The 17904-nt window shown below is 38.6% G+C and overlaps 1 non-coding gene across 1 annotated transcript; it reads left to right on the top strand.

Moving 5' to 3' along the window:
• The first annotated feature begins 14426 nt into the window (after positions 1 to 14426).
• LOC119533710 lies at positions 14427 to 14592 on the top strand. The gene has a single exon (XR_005216821.1). It is a non-coding gene; the product is annotated as a U1 spliceosomal RNA (small nuclear RNA).
• Positions 14593 to 17904: the final 3312 nt, after the last annotated feature.

Raw genomic sequence — 17904 nt, 5'->3', positions numbered from 1 at the left:
TTGCTTACTTTTCTGTTATTACCAACAATGCTGCAATAAGCACCCATTTTCATTCATCTTTATGCATACATATGCAAGCATATATTATGCATAAATCCTTAGAAATAGAATTTTGGGTCAAGGGGATATGCATTTTGCATTTTGATAGCTACTGCCAGATTTGACCTCCATAAAATACCTTTTTCTCCAAACTTCTTTAGCATAGTGTATTACCAAATCATTTTATCTTAGTCATCTGATACATTAAAAAAATGCTATTGCATTATGATTTTGATTTGCATTTCTATTATGAACGTTTTTCCTTTTCAATGAACTATTTGCTCCTCATTTCTCTATTGGATAATTGGTTTTACTGATTTGTAGAAATTTTTTATATAGGAAGGAAAGCTCTTTGTATTATGTTGCAAATAGTTTTCCTAGTCTGATTAGATGTTTTTTTTTTTCCATGTAGAAAAAAAAATCATTTTTTACATTTAAATCCAACATGATTTGGAGTTTACTTGGGGTACGGAGTGATTTAAGAACATAAATTTACTTTTACCATTTGTCCATCTATTTAATTTATGTTTCCCCCACTCATATGATGTGGGAAAATAGCCTGAGCTTTGAATGCATCCTTGACATATTCAAGGATACAGATATCGCAACACCAAATCCTGCCCGGATGGAACACTGTCCAGGGCAGCACCCACAGTGTTGATACAAGAAGTGTAGCCTGTCCCTGACTTCCCTATCTTACTAACTTCTTTATCCTGCCTTCTCTGGCCTGTTACTAACTCCCCTAATTCTTGTGATAAAATAAGGCTAATAAATATGGTGTGGAGCAAGTGGAGGCACTCTTTGTCAGCTAGACACTGAGTCCCCTGCTCCCATAAAAACTTATCTTTGTGTCCCTGTTTCATTCCTTCGCCGCCCTGTCAGCAACAATTGGCGCCCAACGTGGGGCCAGAAGAACCAAATCTGGTTCCTGACAGAAGAATCACTTGAACGACTGAGGTACAGCGGCGCTGGAACTCGGGTGGAGGTAACGGCTGTCTTTTGTATGCGTTCCTTGTAGAACGACCCCGAGCATAATAGCAGGGTAATGGGTAATGTGGAAGGACATGATAAATATGTGCCATATATCTCCCTCCTACAACAGCTGCTGTGGGCCAGTGGCATTAAGGTGGAGAAATCACAGATTTTGGAATTATTGCAGGTTATTGAAAAATATTGTTCCTGGTTCCCTACTCTTGGCTCTCTGGAATTACATGATTGGGAAAGGGTAGGCAAGGAATTAAAACAAAAACATTTGCAGGGAGTTAACCTACCTATTACTATTTGGTCTACCTGGACTTTAATTAAATCTGTTCTTGAGCCTTTAAAAACTGATGACAAGGAAGAGGGGGAGGAACTTGAGGATGATTCAGGTCTTGATACTCTTTCAGAAAATGAAACTGCTTTTCAAAAGCACAAGAAACTTTCCTATTCTGACTTACCTCCTCCCACAGCTCCTTGCTGTGAGGAATGGCCTCCGCTCCCCCCCACCACCACCTCTTCCTGTGCCTGGCGGTGCTCCACTGACCAAGCCAGCCCGTTTATCAGGCGTTCAGCAGGGCCTTGTGGAGGCGAAACGGTGTGGAAATTTAGAGGCTATGAGTTATCCTGTTGCTTTCCCAGTCCTGGTTACAGAGGAAGTGCCTCCTGGCCAAGATGCTAATCATCCTAATGGAATTTATGGCTTTGCTCATGAGGCAGTTCCTTTTGAGGTCGTTAAAGAATTCAAAAAATCAATTCAGACTTATGGACTTCATTCTCCCTTCACATTTGGTATTATTCAAGGTTTGGCTGAAGGCTAACAGTTAATCCCTGTTGATTGGACCACCCTAGCTCCTACAGTTCTTAGTTCGGGAGAGTATTTGCAATTTAAAACTTGGTGAATGGAACATGCAGAAATACAGGCTGCTGATAATCGCCGAAATAATATAAACATATGTAATGTAAACATATCAAGTGAGCAATTAATAACTGGCATTTATTCTACCACTGAAAATCAATCTGTTTATAATAATCAGGCCATTGGACAAGTTCAGTGTTGTTGTTTAAAAGCTTGGAATAGAATCGAGGCTAAAGGGAAATGGAGAACGTTAACTAATCTATGGAGTGTCAATGCTGTCATTCAGCCTATGAGACCTTTACAACCTGGCCTTCCAAATCCTAGTATGATCCCTGAAAATTGGGCTTTAGTAGTTATTAACATTAAAGATTGTTTTTTCTCTATCCCTTTAGCAAATCAAGATAAAGAAAAATTTGCATTTACTATCTTGTCTATTAATAATAAAACTCCTTCTAAATGGTATCAGTGGAAAGTTTTACCTTAGATCATGTTAAATAGCCCTACAATCTGTCCAGTACTATGTAGACCGACCCCTACAGCTGGTCTACTTGCACTTTCCCAAGGCTTATGTCATTCATTATATGGATGATATCTGGTGGGCTGCACCTGAAGAAGCTAAAGATATTGTTTCCTCTTGCCCAAGGTGTCAGCTCATCGCTGCTCTGCCTCTTCAGGAGGCCGGAGTTAACCCCCACAGTCTTGCTCCTAATGATCTATGGCAAATGGATGTTACTCACATCCGTCTTTTGGCCATCTAGCAACCGTCCATGTTTGCATTGACACCTATTCTGGTTTTCTCTGGGCTACTGCTCAAACTGGCGAAACTTTTCATCACGTTCATGCTCATTTATTTGCATGTTTTGCTTCCATGGGGCTTCCCCGAACTCTCAAAACTGACAATGGCCCTGCCTATTCCTCCACCAAATTTGCAGCTTTCATGGCTGCTTGGCAGATTCATCACACCACCGGTATTCCGTATAACCCTCAGGGTCAAACTATTGAGTGTGCTCACCGTACTTTAAAATCCATGTTAACTAAACAAAAAGGGGGAGATGAAGGCTCTCCCCATCAGTGCTTGTCCAAAGCCCTCTTTACTCTTAATTTTCTTAATTTTTATGAAAAGCTGGGTGGAACTGCAGCAGAACATCATTTCCCAGCAGAAAAGATAACACTGAAACATTACTTTCACAAAGTACCTCCTATATGGTGGAGAGATATGTTAACCAATAAATGGACAATGGGTACCTTGTTAACATGGGGAAGAGGCTATGCTTGTGTTTCCCCAGGTGACGGACATGCACTAATTTGGGTCCTGGCCCAACGACTGAAGCCGTATCATGACTCCAGAAAAGAAAAGGAAATGGCTGTGGGACGTCAAGCCACCAGTGATGGGGCCGCAGGGACTGACTCTGAAAACAACGGTGATTGGGCCAACGCCCCGAACTAGAGAAGTTAGACATCCAACTTGGGGGCAGATAAAGAAATTGTGTCAGGATGCTGAAAAACAAGTTCAGCAAGCTCAGTTGCCTATGAGAGGTCCTAACCTGATGGCAGCAATGTTGGCTCTTATTGCCGTTGCTGTGAGTATATCTCCGGCATGTACTCTTTCTAGAAATTATACCTATTGGGCTTACATTCCTAATCCCCCGTTGCTACAACCTGTAGAGTGGGATCATCTCTCCCCCACCATATATTTTAGCAACAGTACTTGGCTGCCTCCTCCAATTAATGAAAGACTTCCCCAGTTTCCTAAGGATGAAGGAAAAAATTACTCGCAATCATTGGCTTTCAAGCATTTACCTTTATGTGTGGGCTGGGGTGAATGGTGTTTAATCTTAACCTGGCAGGCATGGTTATCAATCATACCCAAACAAAATAATACTTCAAAGTCATCCTTATTTTTAATATCTGGATATAGTTTTGCCTATAATGAAAACATTACTATTACTGATCATGCTCCCCAATGGTCTATTTGTCACATACCATGATATTGGTTGCTGGAAATGCAAAGGGTACATTGGGATGATTGTAGAGCAACTAGTGGAGTGTTGGTGCAGAATGGTTCCTATGGAATTGCAACTGACTGGTCCCCTAAGGGGTATGCGGTTCAGAATTGTACCAACACAAATTGCTCTAGTCATAAGAAGTGGAGATGGAAGGTCCATAACTATAACCACCCTGTTAGTAGTCAAACCCAGGCTAAATATCCTATCATTTGGCACGGCATTGGCTGGTCCCCACCCAGACCTACTTTAAATAATTCCTACATTCAAGATACGCTTTGGAGGCTCCCCATTAGTTTACATAACATCTCCCAATGGGATGGAAATTATACGGATAAGACTAATTATAGTCTAAAATTTACAAAGATAGATACTTTTGGAATACAAGCCTGTGTTAGCGATTCTTATGTGTTTTGGATAGGAAACCTAACCATTAATACTACTACTAAAGAAGTTAGTTGTGTGAAAAACAGAAGTTGTTCATTATATATGTGTGTAAATAATACTATAGATTCTACTAATGTTACTATCCTAATTCTCAGATGACGAAAAGGTCTATGGCTCCCTGTTTCACAGCGCAGACCTTGGGAATCGTCACCTGATATGCATATGTTACCGCAAATTTTAGAAAAAGTATACAAAAGAACAAAAAGATTTCTTGGATCATTAATAGCTTTTCTTATTGGTTTAATAGCTATTACAACAACAGCTGCTGTTGCAGGGACAGCATTACATCAATCTATTCAAACCACAGAATTTGTTCAAAAATGGCATAAGAATGCAAGCAAAGCTTGGGGCGACCAGTTGCAAATTGATAAGGAGGTTAATGCCCACCTCATGGACTTAGAAAATGCTGTTCTCCTTTTGGGGGAGGAGGTGGAAAACTTGCGGTATCAATTTAAGTTAAAATGTGACTGGAATACGTCAACATTTTGTGTCACTCCTCATGAATATAAACACACACTTTTTAATTGGAATAAAGTTAAAAAACATCTACTTGGACATTATAATAATCTTACACTAGACATTTTAAAATTTCAAGAAACTGTGGATGATATACAAAGTGTAAACTTCAATATCCTTTCAAAATCAGAAACGATGCAAGGCATTGCTGATGGCTTCGAATGGCTAAATCCTATGGTATGGGTTAAATCCCTTGGTGGTGGGTTCCTAGGTAGCATTTTCATAATCTTATTAATCTTGTTGTGTCTTTGTTTAGTCTTCAGATGCACAAGAAAAACCCTCTCAGACCTAAAGCAGAAAGAAGCTGCTTGGTCCATCTTGTCAACAGTGAAAAGGCAAAAGAGGGGAACATATGGGAAACAGTCTTCCATGATGCTTAAGTCATATCTGAGGTAGTGGCTTGGAAAGCTAAGCCACATGCCTGAATGGAAAGCTGTGCAGGTACACCTCGTAAAGATATGTGTCTTGGGACCTTGACAACAACGTTTTACTATTGTTCTGCACCTAAATTGTTCCTTCAATTATGCAACAAGATTTAAACATTGACAATGCAAAAGAAAACAGATCGCTCAGTTTTCCCTTTTTTTGTTTTGGCTGCCTGGGTCCAGACCATTGCTGGGCGTGGAGACCATGGGGGCATAGGCTGTCAAGGAGACGGAACTAACTCTCTTGGGGGACATTGCCCCTCCCTTACATCACCCTGCATGGCCCTGGAGGATGGCTGGTTAGCCAGAGACGGGTAAGATTCCTCAGGGAAGGAACAACCTAAGACAGGCACAGTCGCAGAGGGGCCATCAGGAGAGAACTTGGGGGCCAACAGAGGTGGGGCATGGATCCTCACCCCCCCAACTTTGCAAGGGTCTGAACCCTCACCCCTTTTAAGGGAGGTCTCCTGCCCTGTGGCTACTTTGTTTCCCACACCCGGCTCAGATCCGGACCAAGTAGCAGACAGAGACTTGGCCAGCAGCTAAAATAAAAAAGGGGGAAATGTGGGAAAATAGCCCGAGCTTTGAATGCATCCTTGACATATTCAAGGATACAGATATCGCAACACCAAATCCTGCCCGGACGGAACACTCCAGGGCAGCACCCGCAGTGTTGATACAAGAAGCGTAGCCTGTCCCTGACTTCCCTATCTTACTAACTTCTTTATCCTGCCTTCTCTGGCCTGTTACTAACTCCCCTAATTCTTGTGATAAAATAAGGCTAATAAATATGGTGTGGAGCAAGTGGAGGCACTCTTTGTCAACTAGGCACTGAGTCCCCTGCTCCTATAAAAACTTATCCTTGTGTCCGTGTTTCATTCCTTCGCCGCCATCAGCAACAATATGAAGGCTATCTTCATCATATATGAAATTGTCATGTGTATCTGTGCCTACTTCAGGACTGTGCTTTGTTCCATTATATTGTATTATCACCATGATAATGTGATATATATATTGCATATTGCATTATACATTTATGTGAAAGACAGTTAGTGCTGGAAGTGGGGGATTCTGGCAAGCCTGAAGGTAGGTAGTATGAAAAGACTGGGCAAATATGGGACAGGGTGCCCACACAGGGGGAAAAAAACACTGAAAGGGGAGATGAAAGGATATGGAAGGCCAGCTTTTTCTATTCCACCCATTTTATAGCCTGTGCTTCCTGGGAATTAAAAATGAAGGTCTGGTGCAGTGATCTCCAAAATGGGGTTTGCACAGTGACTCGCTGAGCTTCAGGAAAAAAAGATATTAGAACTCCTATTTACATTTCTTTTTTATCTAAAAAACAGAAAATTAATTCTTACTAATATTAAATATATGAGTTGACCCTTACTTCTTCACTCAGTCTAAAGGTCAGACGGTCACATATGGTGGGGAGTATCCAGGAACAAGAACAGGGATAACAAAAGTGTCATCCTCACTGTTTTGCTCATTTTCAGCACATTGTGATACATTGTACAATGGTTAAGTAAAAGATTTACAAATTATAATATCTAGCTTTAACTAAAATAACCTCATAAAATGGGTGTTGGTAACATGCCCAGATCCCATACTGGTCTTTGCACCCATTCTGACTTGCCATAATTCTTGGCTGCCAAGAATTCTTGGCTGCTTGACTGTACCCTTCTCCTTGGGAGAACTGCCCTTAAATGATGAGAGCTACCTAAACAGGGAGGTTGTGTGTACCACCTCCCCTCCACTCCCACCCTGGGCGACCTATAGCCAATGACTGAATGATAAGGGGGTACAAAGGCTTTCCTTGCCTCAAAGTGGGACAACTCTGTGATACCACCCACACTCCAGGGCTCCTTGTGGGATCAGACTGAGTACGGACTTCTGCTGAACCCCGATCTTTGCTAAGCCTCTTCCCCTATCCTATTCTGTTTCCCTCACTCCCTTACAGGTCTCATCTGAGAGCACTCTCAAAAAATCATTGACACAAGAATCCCACTGCAGGCTCTGCTTCTTGGGAATGCAGTCCAGGAGAATGGACAAATGATTTTAAAATAGTTATGCAAAGAAGCCGAAGAGCAATAATAAAAGCTAAAGCAACAATAATAAAATGGCTAAGCTAGTTCTTTTCCTTCTTCCAGTACAGTCTTCTCTTAGTCAAAATATGTGATAAAAATGACAGTTTAATCAGATCAAACAAGGAGGCTGCTAAAAGAATTAGAAACTATAAAGAAGCAATTTAAAATACAGATTTCAACCCACTTTTTCTAGCAAATGAATCTTGCCATAAGTGACTCTAATGGCTTGAAACATTAGTTAATGATAATATGAAACATCACTATTAGCAAGGTATTTTAAATCTCTGCATCCAGAATATGAAGCTAAATTTCAACAATCTTTCCCACTATAAAGTTATATGACACATAATGCAATACTTCCTAAAATTTCACTAAATTAAATGGTATATGCTTAGAATCTGTTCTAATCTTTTTTGCTTCTGAGGTTTCTTAATAGTGAAACACAAAACAAAAACAAAAAAACAAAAGCAGCTAAAAAGAAGCCAACTTGCATATCACTAGTAAAATATTTGTCTTTTCTGCCACAGTTGAGATCACTAAAATAAGCAATAGAATTTTTAAAAAGAGACAAACAAAAAACCATTCTCTAGTTAACAGATACTACAGAGAACATGCATAGAAAATATTGTGAAAAATTTGAAGAAACAGGTTTTTGAAAAAACTATGCCATGTAGGATGTTCTTATGAAGTTGGATGAACAGATGTTTCTAGTATGTCTCTTTATGTTATCTGCCAACTCCTGGGTCAATAGTGAAATAAGGAAGAACTATTTTTATAAGCCATTAAAAGAAAGATATCCAAGAGAAGATATATTTTCAATCATAAATAATTTGTTTAATAAAATCATTTTTAATAGAAATATAAGACTTTTTTTAGTGGAGCAACTGCTTTCACTAGAATAAGCGAATCTTTAGGAATATGGTTACAGTATGAATAACATATGTGAAATAAAATTCCTGAATTCTTTATTGGCAAGTTATTGTAAAAAAAAAAAAAAGTCAGAGCCAGAACTGTACAAACTTCTACAGAATATCATCGATCCAGTTGTTTTAATAAAAACAAGACTTTAAAAATTTAGTGTCGAATCTTTACAATACTTTTTAATTATCTGCAGCATGGATATAAACATTTTTCATACCACAAACAGGCTCACTGATATTTTGTTGCAAAACCCTTAAAAAAGTTGCCGAAGTGAAGATGTGTTACACATTTACCTTTTACAAAAAATGAAAGTGTTCCAAATTTACTGGCCTTTCCTGTGCTGACAAGTGACTCGCTGTAGTATGCAATGTTGGCAGATATTTGGAAGGAATAAAAAGAACACTTTATCTGTTTCTTCAAGGAAAAGATGACCTTTTAACAGTGGAAAAGTAATTGCTTATTCAAAGCCAAGTGTAATTTGAAACAGATATTTGGAAATGTTGCTATCATTTTTCATTTATTGCTGAAAATGATGTTAGTTTGTCACTATCAAAAATCATGTCTGTGCACTGAAATTAGGATATAGCATTATCTAACCTGTTTGAACATTTTCCAAATGAAGAATTGCAGTGGATTTTAATCCATTTTGTGAAATATAAAAATGCTACCTTCTGACTGACATTAGGGAAGATGGATATCTTTAGTGGAATTTCAACAAATACCTTTCCATAAAAGATGAGTATCCTGGTTTTGTACTATTTCTCTTTGAATTTTAGTATCTTTTTGAGGTATGTTTTTCAGTTATGAGGAACATTAGAACAAATCTTGATATAAAGCTAATTCAGAGTCAGACCTTCAAGGAGATATATATCCCAAGTGTTAAACCAAAATTTTAAAAAATAATGAAGGTAGAGCTAAGATAGCAGCATAGAGAGGAGTGAAAGCTAGTTAGCCCCCCTGGAATGACTAATAAGCAATGAGGAACAGCTAGTAAATAATCCAGAATAACTGCAGGGGGACAAATGTGACCATCCCCTCAATACACTGACCTGGATTGGGAGGAATGCCCGAGATTGCAGCATAAAATCTGTAAGTAAAAACTGCAGATCCAAGCTGGGAGCCCCCTACCCCATGGCCCAAGCTGCAAAGCCTTGTGGAGCCAGAGAGCAGCTCTCTACAAGTGAGCGAATATAGCACAGCTGAGCTCCAACTGGGGTTTTAATTAACAAGTGTGGACTGCTAGATATGAATCCCCAACTAGCAGGCAGAGGCTTTGGGTGAAGACTGACCTTGGAGAGCTGGAGGGTGGCTGCAGACTTGCCCTGAAGGGGGCTTTCTGTCCCTGTTTCAGCTCAGTGGAGAAAGCCTCAGCCATTTTCAGTTCCCAGTGCTCTGACAAGGGTTCCCAGACAAGGGTGGAGATAGCACAGGCAGAGAGAGATCATTGAAATGCTAATGACCCCTCCCTAGGGGTCTATCTTCCCTACAAGGAAAGGGGTGGGGCCCAGCTCTCCTACCTGCCTTCCATTCAGAACCAGACCCCAGACCCTGAGAAAAACAGCCAAGGGCCACACCTCCTTACACCAGTCTGGAGTTACAGGCTGACAGGCCCCACCTGCTGGGCAGAAAAGCACAGTGACCCAAGGCCTCACAGGATGTACCAATTTTCTAAGACACACCCTCAGGGAAATCGGATACTGAATAGTTCTTCCTTCTGGGACTGGAGCCTGTTTCAGTCTGGGAAAACCTGATTGGGGTAACCAAGGAAACCATGCCTAGACAACAGAAAACTATAACCTACACTAAGAGAAACAAAGTTATGGCCCAGTCAAAGGAACAAACTTACACTTCAACTGAGATACAGGAACTTAAACAACTAATACTAAGTCAATTCAAAAAGTTTAGGGAAGATATGGCAAAAGAGATGGACCGTATAATGAAAACACTGGGCATACATAAGGTAGAAATTGCAAGTGTGAGAAACCAACTGGCAGAATCCATGGAAATGAAAGGCAAGAGATGAAAGACACAATGGAGACATACAACAGCAGATCTCAAGAGGCAGAAGAAAATACCTAGGAACTGGAGAACAAGGCACCTGAAAGCCTACACACAAAAGAACAGATAGAGAAAAGAATGGAAAAATACAAGCAACATCTCCAGGAACTTAAGGACAAAATGAAAATTAGGAACGTACATGTCATTGGTGTCCCCGAAGGAGAAGAGAAGGGAAAAGGGGCAGAAGCAATAATAGAGGAAATAATCAATGAAAATCTCCCATCTCTTATGAAAGACATAGAATTACAGATCCAAGAAGTGCAGCATACCCCAAACAGAATAAATCTGAATAGGCCCACACCAAGACACTTAATAATCAGATTATCAAACATCAAAGATAAAGAGAGAATCCTGAAAGCCACAAGAGAAAAGCAATCCATCACATACAAAGGAAGCTTGATAAGACTGTGTGCAGATTTCTCAATAGAAACCATGGAGGCAAGATGGAAGTGGGGTGATATATTTAAGATACTGAAATATTCTATAAAGAGCATTGTGGGGGATTACCTTATTAGGAATTAAAACTTACTATAAAGTTACAGTATTTGAAACACTTTGCAACCAGAAAAACAAATCAATGACACTGAATAGAGTCTAGAAATAAACTAAAATTTATTTGGGAATTTAGTATATAATAAAGATGATATTTCAGATCAATGGGTAATAGATTATTCAACAAATAGTTTTGGGAAAACAGTCTAGAAAGGAAAATGCTGAACTATGTCAGTTCTTTAAGAAAATTATTGAATTTTTGAATAGGTGATTCATATTCGTGGTAAAAATTTTTAAAAACTTGTAGTACAAAGATATTGTGTTGGCTTGGAGCATTGTACCTCAGAAAAACATACTCTTAAACTTAATCCTTTACTGTGGGTGTGAACCCACTGTAAATAGGACATTTTGATGAGGTTACTACTTCAGTTAAGGTGTGGCCCAACAAAGGATGGGTCTTAATCCTATTACTGAAGAGTTACAGGGAAGGTCACTGTTTCAGTTTGCTAAAGCTGCCAGAATGCAATGTACCAGAAATGAATTGGCTTTTATGGTAGGAATTTATTAGCTTACAAATTTACAGTTCTAAGGCCATGAAAATGTCCAAATTAAGGCATCAACAGGACCGATACCTTCTCTGAAGAAAGGCATCTGGAATTCCTCTGTCAGATAGCAAGGCACATGGCCAGAGTCTGCTGGTCCTTCACTCTCGGGTCTCATTGCTTTCAGTTTCTGGTTCCAGTGGTCTCCTCTCTGAGTGTCTGTGGGTTCTTTCTTAGCACTTCCAGGGCCTTCTTTCCAAGCTCTCTGGGTGTTTTTCTCTGAGCTGTCTGTTTTGTGTGTGTGTGTGTGTGTGTGTCCTTTATTCTCTCATAAAGGGCTCCAGTAAAGGATTAAGACCCATCTTGAATTGGGTGGGTCATATCTCAATTGAAACAACCTAATCAAAAGTTCCCACCTACAATAGGTCTGCACCCACAGGAATGGATTCAAAGAACATGGCCTTTTCTGGGGTACATAACAGCTCCAAACCAGCACAACCACAAAGGGAGAAAAAGCCACAGAGGGAATAACTGAATAGCATCAGAGCCCAGAAGAGAAGAGAGAAGCCAGGAGAGCTGCCAAATGCATTACCATGTGACAAAAAAGCCAAAGACCAAAGATTGCTGGCAATCAGCCCTAAAATGCCACAGTCTTTTGGGACAAAATCTCACCTTGATGATGCCTTGATTTTGGACTTCTCTTAGTCTCAAAACCATGAGCCAATAAATTCCTATTGCCTAAGCCAACCCATTGCATGGTATTTGCTATAACAAGGAGGAAACTAAAACATTAAAAAGTGAATTCCCCTCCCAAAGGCAATCATTACAGCCAGCTTCTTGGATATTTTCCCAGAGATATTCTATACCATCATGGTGGTTTGAAACTGTAGCTACCCCAGAAAATCATGCTTTAAAGCTAATCCATTCCTGTGGGTATAAACCCATTGTAAGTAGGATCTTTTGATGAGGTTACTTCAGTTAAGGTGTGATCCACCTCATTCAGGATGGGTCTTAATCCTATTATTGGATTCTTTATAAATGAATACAGGGATAGAGAGAAAAAGCCATGGAAGCAAGAAGCTGAAAGCAACAAAACCTAGAAGAGAAGGGAGAGACCAGCAGACACCGCCATGTGTCTCGCCATGTAGCGGAGGAGCCAAGGATTACCAGCAATCAGTCTTCAGGAAGAAAACATTACCTTGATGATGCCTTGATTTGAACATTTTCTTGACCTCAAAACTGTAAGCAAATAAATTCCCATTGTTTAAGCTAAATCCATTTCATGGTCTCTGTTTTAAGCAGCCTAAGAAACTAAAATGACCATATATAGAGAGAGTCTGTTTTTGGTAGACAAAAGCAGCATACTTTTATTCTCTTTACTTTTTTACTTGAAAATAATTGCATGTTAGTATATATAGTGTGGCCCCCTGTTTTGTTATTGACTATATAGAATAGTTGTTTAGAATAAAATCTACAATATATATGACACAGAAAATGTTAATATACAAGAGCTCTCACTAATTCAATGAGTTAACAAAAAATCAAATGACAAATCGACAAAGACATGAACATATAGCTCAAAGAAAAAATAAATATTTGAAAAAATAGTTAACATTATATATAAATAAATTCAAAATAAAAATAATTTTTGGTATTTTTCACTCCTCAGAGTGAACAAGTGGAAAGTTCAATAATATTCATCCAGTGTTGGTGATGACTAGAGAAACTGGTATTCTCATATACCATCAGTTGCATTGTAAATTGGTACAACCTATCTGGGGGGCAATTTGGCACTATCTATAAACATGAAAAATGCACAAGACCACTCACTCATCAATTCCTTTTCCCATAAATGCATAAAGATGTATAGACAAGGGTGGTTATCGCATCACTGTTTGTAGTTTTAAAAAACCTATCAATATCTTAAATGTACACATAGAATAAGAGCTAATTAAACTAACACATAGAATAAGAGCTAATTAAACTAGGCTACAAGAATACAATAATATGCAGGCATTAAAATTAGGTAGAACCCTCAGACATTTTTAAGTCAAGAGAACTGACAGAACCATATGTATAGCTCAGTTTGTTAAAATTAACTTTGAAAAGGATGTATGTATATATATACTCACATATACATCAAGAAAGTTTAGAGAAGAATTTGTTAATAAGTGTTCTGGTCTGCTAATGCTGCCGGAATGCAAAACACCAGAAATGGATTGGCTTTTATAAAACGGTGTTATTTGGTTACACAGTTACAGTCTTAAGGCCATAAAATGTCCAAGGTAACACATCAACAATTGGGTACCTTCACTGGAGGATGGCCAATGGTGTCCAGAAAACCTCTGTCAGCTGGGAAGGCATGTGGCTGGCGACTGCTCCAGAGTTCTGGTTTCAAAATGACTTTCTCCCAGGACGTTCCTCTCTAGGCTGCAGCTGCTCTTCAAAATGTCACTCTCAGTTGCTCTTGGGGGTTTGTCCTCTCTTAGGTTCTCCGGAGCAAAAGTCTGCTTTTAAACGCTGTCTCCAAAATGTCTCTGTAAACTGCATCCTCTCTCGGCTCCTATGCATTCTTCAAAGTGTCCCTCTTGGCCGTAGCAAGCTCACTCCTTCTGTCTGAACTTATATAGTGCTCCAGTAAACTAATCAAGGCCCATGCTGAATGGGCGGGGCCACACCTCCATGGAAACTATCCAGTGAAAGATCTCGCCCACAGTTGAGTGATCACATTTCCACAGAAACATCAAATCAAATGTCTCCAACCCAATCAACACCAATAGATTTTCTACCCACACAAGACTGCATCAAAGACAACGGTGTTTTGGGGGACATAATACATCCAAACCAGCACAATAAGTAACAGCTTACTCCCAGGAAAGAGACTATTTGGTTCAAGGGCAAGATTTTATTTTTTCCTTTTATACCTCACAGTTCTGCTTTAATTTTTTTTTTTTTTTTTGCCATATGCAAATCTTATTAATTTTGTGGTAAGAAAGGTTTAAATTATCCACACATCAAAATGACCCCATAAAATGGCTATGTTAAAATATCACATAACTGTACTTACCTGGCAGGGGAGATACCATGATCCCGAAGGTGGTTTTCCTAGGGTGAGGCTGATTCATTGCAGTTGTGATCTGCTGACCCCTGCAATTTCCCCCACGAGAGGGAAACTTGATTGCATAATTTGTGTTGGTTGGGGGTTTCCATGTGCGCTTCCCCCCAATCAGAAATCTTTGCTGCAGTCCTGTCTTCAGAAAAAGCAAGCCTCTGAGCTCTGAAAACAGGGTCTGTATGGAGACTACAACAGCACATGAAAATGTGCTGTTTCAGGTATTGACTGAAAGGGAAGATTAGAGTCTCCATTGTCATAGGAAGATTAAAGTATAATTACAAAGTTATGGAAGTATTTATTTATGAATTTTAAAAAATTTTCATAAAAAGGGGATTTCTTTCTAACACTCAACTGATAAAAGTTAATCAAATACTTCACCTCAAAGCATTCTGGTTAACTTTGTTTAATTTAAATATAGATAATGTCTACATTTACAACTTCCTGCTGATTAATTTTAAAATTTCTCTATCGAGGACAGTAAAAGTAGGCTGTTAATTTTACTTCCCGGTTCTGCAGAAGTCCAATATAGTGTTTTGCAAAGAAATAGAGAAGTTCTTTTTCTGGAGAAAACAACTACTGTTCTACTCTTATGTGGTTACACATATGACTTATGTTTCAAAATAAAAATGTAATTGTGATTCTACCGAGAGCACTGTTTTCATAAGTTAAAAATACTGAGGCTGCTATTCTAGATATACCAGGAACAGAACAGGAATTGTTTTAAGAAGTGCCAACCTATATCACCAGGATTTGTAGTGAATGATATTTGTGAAACACTGATATCTTGAAAGCTTTGGAAGAGGTAAAGTATGTAAGTTAAAGGCTCATCGGTGTTACTAATGGTAACATTGTAGAAATATAATATTGGAAACCACTTCCAAAGCATTAGACATCCTCTCTTTTGAACACTATAGAAAGGAAGACCTGTTGAAGCCTGGCAACAAAGGTTAATCTCCACTCTGGTAATAACACATTTTAGCCCTTTATGGTTTGAACTGATAGTTAATAATTAACAAATGGAAAGTCTTTATCCTCCTATTATTGATTTGTTTTAAACTTGGTAAAACGTTACTCACCTCTGCTTGGTCCTAGAACAGATGAAATTTTCCAGTGGTGTCTTAAGCTCTAGCAGCATAAGACAATTGTGTGCTTCTTTTTTGGCTATTTAACTTCATTATTATGATACTAATTTTTGTTCCTGCAATAGAAATGTCTTTCAAATGAAATACTTCAAGTTCAGGACTTTAAAGGAGAGCTTGCACAGCAGAAAATAACATGCTGACTTTGAAATAATCTGGACAAATTTAGGCAGAAGTCAGAAATCTCTGTTCAATTTACTCTAGAAGAAGAAAATGAATTTATTAAATACACATTATTGAAGGGAATAGATGTGGTTTTATATGAGGTTTTGTAATCTCTTCTTTCTTTCAAACCAAACCATGATCTCTAAGAATTGCTAATTTTGAGGCAGGAGAAATTATTGTTTTATATTGACAATTTTTCAATAAAATGGTCTTGAGATAGAAGTTCATAAAATATTTAGAATTTTTTCTGAATTGTGGTAGTATTTGCTATTGTGTGATTGTTAATGGACATTAGGATACGTGATTTCTCATTGAACCAAATGAAATTTGGATTTAAAAAAGAGAGGAATAAAGCACCTGAATTTGATTGGGGGCAGTGAATTTAAAATATATTGACAAACAAAATCTTTAATTGTAAATATGTTGAAGAATGAATTTAAAATTGAATCACAGGTGGAGTGCTAACTTCCATCTTTCCCGGCTGCCACCATGGAACCATATCTCCTGTGGAAGTCTTCCAGTATGCTCCCAAGAAAACCTACATGAGGAAAGAAAATGCCCCAGGAGAAGCAAGAGGAAGCCACAGACACTGAGAGAGCCATTGCAGAAACCAGGGCCCAGAAGAGAAGGACCAGTAGACGTCGCCATGTTCCTTCCCATGTGACACAGGAACCCCGGATGCCAGCAGCCTTTCCTCACAGAAGGGTCCCATGGAAAGCTGATTATGCAGATAGACGAGTGGCTCTCATAATGTACTGAGGAGGGAGATGCCCAGATCGAGATGGTTGCTCAAAAGGAATGATTCTGCCCAGTACAGCGGTATTATCTAGAAGTGAAATGCTAACTGCCTTATGTGCACACTACTAGCTTGGTACCTCAACTAAATCCTGCTTGGCATTTCTAGCCTAGTTTGTTCTCTGCTACATTATGTAATCTATTTCCTGGAGTAAAGAGTTTCAAAAGCCCGCACCAGTAAACATATTCAAAGCCTTGGAGACAGGGTCATTCTGGGACCATGATATAAAATGATTGTGAAACATATTAAAATTATACTTCCAGAAACAACTTTGGGTATCAAGGGTGCAGAAATTGTAGAAAATCAGGTAATGAAACAATAAACTAAAATTTGCTATGGAGTGTCTCAAAATTCTTAGAAACTTACATCTCATGGTAACAGGCCATGCTATTATTATTATTGTTCCAGCTAATTGTTTTTATTGATTTGTTATGGCTAATAAACATTGATTTTCTTTTAATCAGTAAAAACAAAAACAAAAAAACTTATCAACCTTTCAAGTTCTAATAATTCCGAAGCACAGCTCATCTAAATATTCATATAATTACAGGACAAATCAAAGATGAAATAAGTTTAGAAGGAGGAACAATGATGCTATTCAAGGTTGTTATAAAGAACATTTTGAAACTGATGGTGCAGATATCCATTAAACCATACTATAATTTTTATTATAAATAAAATGTTCATTACTAAAGGGGATTTCAATTTTTTATTTAAAAAACACTAGAAGTTAATGTTCTTTGCAAGTTACGTCAATATGAAGTCACACAATTATTGCACTAAATGGGGGGAGGGGTTCTGTCTTTGACTTTCTTCCCTTGTGCACAGTGTTGGTAAATGCTAGGCTGCCCCTTCCAGCCCATGCCCATAGCACAGATTGAACAGTTGGAATAACTAGGAACAAACGACAGTCAGCAGAGAAAGCCATAGCGGGTGTTGGGTCATGGACACACGTTCAGTAGAGTCAACTCTACGACATATAAATACTGGCTAGATATTCTATTTTATGAGACTGGGTTGACATTATACGAAAAAGCCAGATTTTAGTTACTTTGGATGAACACCTTAAATAATTATAAGGTTGAAAGGCAGAACTAGGCAAGAGAAGTATGCTTTTCAGGTGATGCTTTAAGGGGTCTTACAATTTTGAAATGCAGTATAACATATAAAGAAGCAATGTAATAGATGTATAAACAAACTATTATTAAAAAAAGATGAATTATTTTTGCAAAGCAGATGTTGCAAACAGGCAGTATATTAGTCAGGTTTATATGAAATTTATTATAGGAATTGGCTCATGTGACTGTGGGGATCTGGAAGTC

This window comes from Choloepus didactylus, chromosome 4 (genome assembly GCF_015220235.1).
Source record: "Choloepus didactylus isolate mChoDid1 chromosome 4, mChoDid1.pri, whole genome shotgun sequence".
Classification (NCBI taxonomy): domain Eukaryota; kingdom Metazoa; phylum Chordata; class Mammalia; order Pilosa; family Megalonychidae; genus Choloepus; species Choloepus didactylus.
Note: the sequence above shows the minus strand (reverse complement) of the source record. Positions and strands in the feature narration are given on the sequence as shown.